We start from the raw sequence: 7,180 nt of genomic DNA, 5'->3' as shown, positions 1-7,180 counted from the left end.
CCCTGACCCATTACAGAACTCCTTGACCCTGACCCATTACAGAACTCCTTGACCCTGACTCATTACAGAACTCCTTGACCCTGACCCATTACAGAACTCCTTGACCCTAACCCGTTATAGAACTCCTTGACCCTGACCCATTACAGTACTCCTTGACCCTAACCCATTACAGTACTCATTGACCCTAACCCATTACAGAACTCCTTGACCCTAACCCGTTACAGAACTCCTTGACCCTGACCCATTACAGAACTCCTTGACCCTAACCCATTACAGAACTCCTTGACCCTGACCCATTACAGAACTCCTTGACCCTGACCCATTACAGAACTCCTTGACCCTAACCCATTACAGAACTCCTTTACCTTGACCCATTACAGAACTCCTTGACCCTGACCATTACAGAACTCCTTGACCCTAACCCATTACAGAACTCCCACCCTGACTCCTTGACCCTCCACAGAACTCCTTGACCACAGAACTCCTTGACCCTGACCCATTACAGTACTCCTTGACCCTAACCCATTACAGTACTCCTTGACCCTAACCCATTACAGAACTCCTCCCTTGACCCATTACAGTACTCCTTGACCCTAACCCATTACAGTACTCCTTGACCCTAACCCATTACAGAACTCCTTGACCCTAACCCATTACAGAACTCCTTGACCCTAACCCATTACAGTACTCATTGACCCTAACCCATTACAGTACTCCTTGACCCTAATCCATTACAGTACTCCTTGACCCTAACCCATTACAGAACTCCTTGACCCTAACCCATTACAGAACTCCTTGACCCTGACCCATTACAGTACTCCTTGACCCTAACCCATTACAGAACTCCTTGACCCTAACCCATTACAGAACTCCTTGACCCTAACCCATTACAGAACTCCTTGACCCTAACCCATTACAGAACTCCTTGACCCTAACCCATTACATTACTCCTTGACCCTAACCCATTACAGAACTCCTTGACACTGACCCGTTATAGAACTCCTTGACCCTGACCCATTACAGAACTCCTTGACCCTAACCCATTACAGAACTCCTTGACCCTGACCCATTACAGAACTCCTTGACCCTGACCCATTACAGAACTCCTTGACCCTAACCCATTACAGAACTCCTTGACCCTAACCCATTACATTACTCCTTGACCCTAACCCATTACAGAACTCCTTGACCCTAACCCATTACAGAACTCCTTGACCCTAACCCATTACAGAACTCCTTGACCCTGACCCATTACAGAACTCCTTGACCCTGACCCATTACAGAACTCCTTGACCCTAACCCATAACAGAACTCATTGACCCTAACCCATTACAGAACTCCTTGACCCTAACCCATTACAGAACTCCTTGACCCTGACCCATTACAGAACTCCTTGACCCTGACCCATTACAGAACTCCTTGACCCTAACCCATTACAGAACTCCTTGACCCTGACCCATTACAGTACTCCTTGACCCTAACCCATTACAGAACTCCTTGACACTGACCCGTTATAGAACTCCTTGACCCTGACCCATTACAGAACTCCTTGACCCTAACCCATTACAGAACTCCTTGACCCTAACCCATTACAGAACTCCTTGACCCTGACCCATTACAGAACTCCTTGACCCTAACCCATTACATTACTCCTTGACCCTAACCCATTACAGAACTCCTTGACACTGACCCGTTATAGAACTCCTTGACCCTGACCCATTACAGAACTCCTTGACCCTAACCCATTACAGAACTCCTTGACCCTGACCCATTACAGAACTCCTTGACCCTGACCCATTACAGAACTCCTTGACCCTAACCCATTACAGAACTCCTTTACAGACCCTAACCCATTACATTACTCCTTGACCCTAACCCATTACAGAACTCCTTGACCCTAACCCATTACAGAACTCCTTGACCCTAACCCATTACAGAACTCCTTGACCCTGACCCATTACAGAACTCCTGACCCATTACAGAACTCCTTGACCCTGACCCATTACAGAACTCCTTGACCCTGACCCATTACAGAACTCCTTGACCCTAACCCATTACAGAACTCCTTGACCCTAACCCATTACAGAACTCCTTTACCTTGACCCATTACAGAACTCCTTGACCCTGACCCATTACAGTACTCCTTGACCCTAACCCATTACAGAACTCCTTGACCCTGACCCATTACATAACTCCTTGACCCTGACCCATTACAGTACTCCTTGACCCTAACCCATTACAGAACTCCTTGACCCTAACCCATTACAGAACTCCTTGACCCTAACCCATTACAGAACTCCTTGACCCTGACCCGTTATAGAACTCCACGAGAGGAGATGGGATGATTGAATAGGGAATCTGATCACAGATTAAATAAGATGGAGACCCAAAAGCTTTTCTTTATTCAACGGTGCTGAGGAGAGATGCTGAAACACGTTCTGAAATTGAATTCCTTCCACGACTAGCTTTCCCGTCAATGCAGGACAGATTCATATGCATGTCACCAAGTCAGCGTAACTGCCCCTCATAACGTCCACAAACAAAAACATATTTCCATGAAGGTCCTCTGTGTGTCCCTCTCTAAATCATGTTGGAGATGGAAGTGTATACTTTAAAGAGAAAGAAGGTGATTACTCCGAGAAAAAGGCCGATGGGCCATTAGGAGACGAATGGCGGGACCCAAACAATTACTGTCCTTTGATGAAGTGCCATATCACATTCTGCTTCAAGTGCGATGTGGTGCAATGCACTGTACAAGATTATAGAAGTACTGGCTATAAGTCCTTTCATTTTAAATAGATGATCTTTTTCATGTTACATTGATTGGTGCAGCTACTGAACCAGCATTGGTACGAATTATGAACATAGATAATAACAGCACGGCTGGATGTTATTATTGAGCGAGGTGTGCAGTGTGCATATGACAATATTAGTCTCCATTAATAAACAGTGTCTCAGCAAATCAGTTGTCTTCTGTTATCTGGGTCTTGCTAATTTTCACCCATGTGTAAATGAACATTATCAAACTAGCCTTGTGACAGATCCTTGTGCAGTATTGACAACTCGTATGGTCCTTGCGAGACAGCACAAACACATCTGGGACCAGGCTACGTCAAAGCTAAGATCACTTTATTGGTCAATTACTCCCAAGGTCCAACTGAAATTTGACTTCCGCTTTTGACCCAACGAAAGACGCACACACAGAATTTGGAGAGGTGCAGGGGGCTGCCACACTGGGCCCCCGGGGAGCTGTTGTTGCGTGTGTGTGAGTGTGTGTGTGTGTGTGTGTGTGTGTGGGGGGGGGGGGTTGAGTGCCTTGCTCAAGGTCACAACAGCAGGCAATGGCATTCAAGATTTGATACCAGCAACCCTCTGTTTGCCGGTTCAATTCCCCTCCAGATTTTGTCCCGCTGACCAAGGATTTGAACTGGCAAACCTCCGGCTGCTGACTCACCTTTCTAACCGCTAGGCTACCTGACCTAAAGCCTTGCTCAAGATCAAAACAGCAGGCAATGGCATTCAAGATTTGATACCGGCAACCCTCTGGTTGCCAGTTCACTTCCCCCCCAGATTTTTTCCCACTGACCAGGGATTTGAACTGGCAAACCTCCGGCTGCTGACTCACCTTTCTAACCGCTAGGCTACCTGCCCTAAAGCTACATTTGATGAGTTTTCCACAAAGTTCCTAACAATGCTCCATTAGATTTAATTTGATCCACTGTTGCCGTTAGCAACGACAAATGAGGAACTACCTCTATAGTCCGCTCCATTGGTCACATTCCACACACCACAGGTCACCTTATAATGTAACTTGATCTGATTTAAAATGACTGTATAGAGGCATGAGTGTGTATCTCGGAGAATGACTCCCAGGATGTCAAGGATAAACATTTTTGGGGTTAAAAGACCAACGCTGTCTCTCAAAGGTCAGGAGGCAGAATGTCCTTTTCACCTGCAGGCCTATATTTGTTCTTGGCCTTCCTGACGAATTCAGTAGTTCACAGGTAATGGGATGTATGATCCATATGGCTGTAATTTGAGACTGTGCCGTTGAAAACGGGAACTTTTAGCACCGTTGCATCGGATTGATAATGAACGTGTCCCACATCCGCCAGTCTGTTTTGCGTGTGTGTGTGTGAGTGAGTGAGTGAGTGAGTGAGTGAGTGAGTGAGTGTGTGAGTGTGTGTGTGTGTGTGTGTGTGTGTGTGTGTGTGTGTGTGTGTGTGTGTGTGTGTGTGTGTGTGTGTGTGTGTGTGTGTGTGTGTGTGTGTGTGTGAGTGAGTGAGTGAGTGAGTGAGTGAGTGAGTGAGTGAGTGAGTGAGTGAGTGTGTGTGTGTGTGAGTGAGTGAGTGTCTCCCACCTCCTCCTCCTGGTGATATTTTCTAGTGTTTGAAGGCCACACCCCCCATTGCCATTCCATTTTACTCACCCATACCCAAAGTGACAGTGTGGTAGGGTCACAGTCGAGCAAACCTCATACCCCAAAGTGACAGTGGGGTAGAGTCACAGTCAGACAAACCCCATTGACATTTTAGAGATTTTACGCAGGTTACCCCGGAGCCAGACGAAAGTGTAGACCAGAGGAGCCAATTCCCTGCTGTTGGTCTCTCCGTAGGTCAGACACCAAAGCAACAGATAGCAGAATCACCCCGTACTGAGACCACAGCCCATGTTTTTTTTCCATATGTTTCAAACACTGCTTTTGTGTTTTTCATTTTTATATTTTTTCCAAAGCAATTGGGAGTTTTATTCCAGTGGGAGTTTTGCTCCCGTGCATAACACAGTAGGGATTAAACACAGTGCCTACATTTTCAGAATGTATTTCTGCTAGGTGATGACCTACTGAAGGATAAAACAAAACAGGGTTGGTTAGTGGTAGAAGCTTGCTAAAGGGAGAAATTGGGGCTACACAGAGACCACAGGGAACATGCATCAGAAGACTACTTAACACAGACTCAGTCAGGGTTTGGACTGTAATAGTCATGTTGTATTTTGCATCTGAAAAGACAACCTATTCCCTATAAAATGGCACCCTATTCCCTATAACATGGCACCCTATTCCCTATAACATGGCACCCTATTCCCTATAACATGGCACCCTATTCCCTATAACAAGGCACCCTGTTCCCTATATTAAGGCACCCTATTCCCTATAACAAGGCACCCTATTCCCTATAACATGGCACCCTATTCCCTATAACAAGGCACCCTGTTCCCTATATTAAGGCACCCTATTCCCTATAACAAACCCTATTCCCTATAACATGGCACCCTATTCCCTATAACAAGGCACCCTGTTCCCTATATTAAGGCACCCTATTCCCTATAACATGGCACCCTATTCCATATAACAAGGCACCCTATTCCCTATAATAAGGCACCCTATTCCATATAACAAGGCACCCTATTCCCTATAACATGGCACCCTGTTCCCTATATTAAGGCACCCTATTCCCTATAACATGGCACCCTATTCCCTATAACATGGCACCCTATTCCCTATAACAAGGCACCCTGTTCCTATATTAAGGCACCCTTTCCCTATAACAAGGCACCCTATTCCCTATAATAAGGCACCCTATTCCATATAACAAGGCACCCTATTCCCTATAACATGGCACCCTATTCCATATAACAAGGCACCCTGTTCCCTATATTAAGGCACCCTATTCCCTATAACAAGGCACCCTATTCCCTATAACATAATTCCCTATAACAAGGCACCCTGTTCCCTATATTAAGGCACCCTATTCCCTATAACAAGGCACCCTATTCCCTATAACATGGCACCCTATTCCCTATAACAAGGCACCCTGTTCCCTATTCACCCTATTCCCTATAACAAGGCACCCTATTCCCTATAACATTCCCCCTATAACAAGGCACCCTGTTCCCTATAACAAGGCACCCTATTCCCTATAATAAGGCACCCTATTCCATATAACAAGGCACCCTATTCCCTATAATAAGGCACCCTATTCCCTATAACATGGCACCCTATTCCATATAACAAGGCACCCTATTCCCTATAACATGGCACCCTATTCCATATAACAAGGCACCCTATTCCCTATAATAAGGCACCCTATTCCATATAACAAGGCACCCTATTCCCTATAACATGACACCCTGTTCCCTATATTAAGGCACCCTATTCCCTATAACATGGCACCCTATTCCCTATAACATGGCACCCTATTCCCTATAACAAGGCACCCTGTTCCCTATATTAAGGCACCCTATTCCCTATAACAAGGCACCCTATTCCCTATAATAAGGCACCCTATTCCATATAACAAGGCACCCTATTCCCTATAACATGGCACCCTATTCCCTATAACAAGGCACCCTGTTCCCTATATTAAGGCACCCTATTCCCTATAACAAGGCACCCTATTCCCTATAACATGGCACCCTATTCCCTATAACATGGCACCCTATTCCCTATAACAAGGCACCCTGTTCCCTATATTAAGGCACCCTATTCCCTATAACAAGGCACCCTATTCCCTATAACATGGCACCCTATTCCCTATAACAAGGCACCCTGTTCCCTATATTAAGGCACCCTATTCCCTATAACATGGCACCCTATTCCATATAACAAGGCACCCTATTCCCTGTAATAAGGCACCCTATTCCCTATAACAAGGCACCCTATTCCCTATAATAAGGCACCCTATTCCCTATAATAAGGCACCCTATTCCCTATAACATGGCACCCTATTCCCTATAACAAGGCACCCTGTTCCCTATATTAAGGCACCCTATTCCCTATAACAAGGCACCCTATTCCCTATAACATGGCACCCTATTCCCTATAACAAGGCACCCTGTTCCCTATATTAAGGCACCCTATTCCCTATAACAAGGCACCCTATTCCCTATAACATGGCACCCTATTCCCTATAACAAGGCACCCTGTTCCCTATATTAAGGCACCCTATTCCCTATAACATGGCACCCTATTCCATATAACAAGGCACCCTATTCCCTATAACATGGCACCCTGTTCCCTATATTAAGGCACCCTATTCCCTATAACATGGCACCCTATTCCCTATAACAAGGCACCCTGTTCCCTATATTAAGGCACCCTATTCCCTATAACATGGCACCCTATTCCATATAACAAGGCACCCTATTCCCTATAACAAGGCACCCTATTCCCTATAATAAG

The sequence above is a fragment of the Oncorhynchus masou genome, chromosome 21 (genome assembly GCF_036934945.1).
Source record: "Oncorhynchus masou masou isolate Uvic2021 chromosome 21, UVic_Omas_1.1, whole genome shotgun sequence".
Lineage (NCBI taxonomy): Eukaryota > Metazoa > Chordata > Actinopteri > Salmoniformes > Salmonidae > Oncorhynchus > Oncorhynchus masou.
This window is presented reverse-complemented; position numbering follows the sequence as displayed.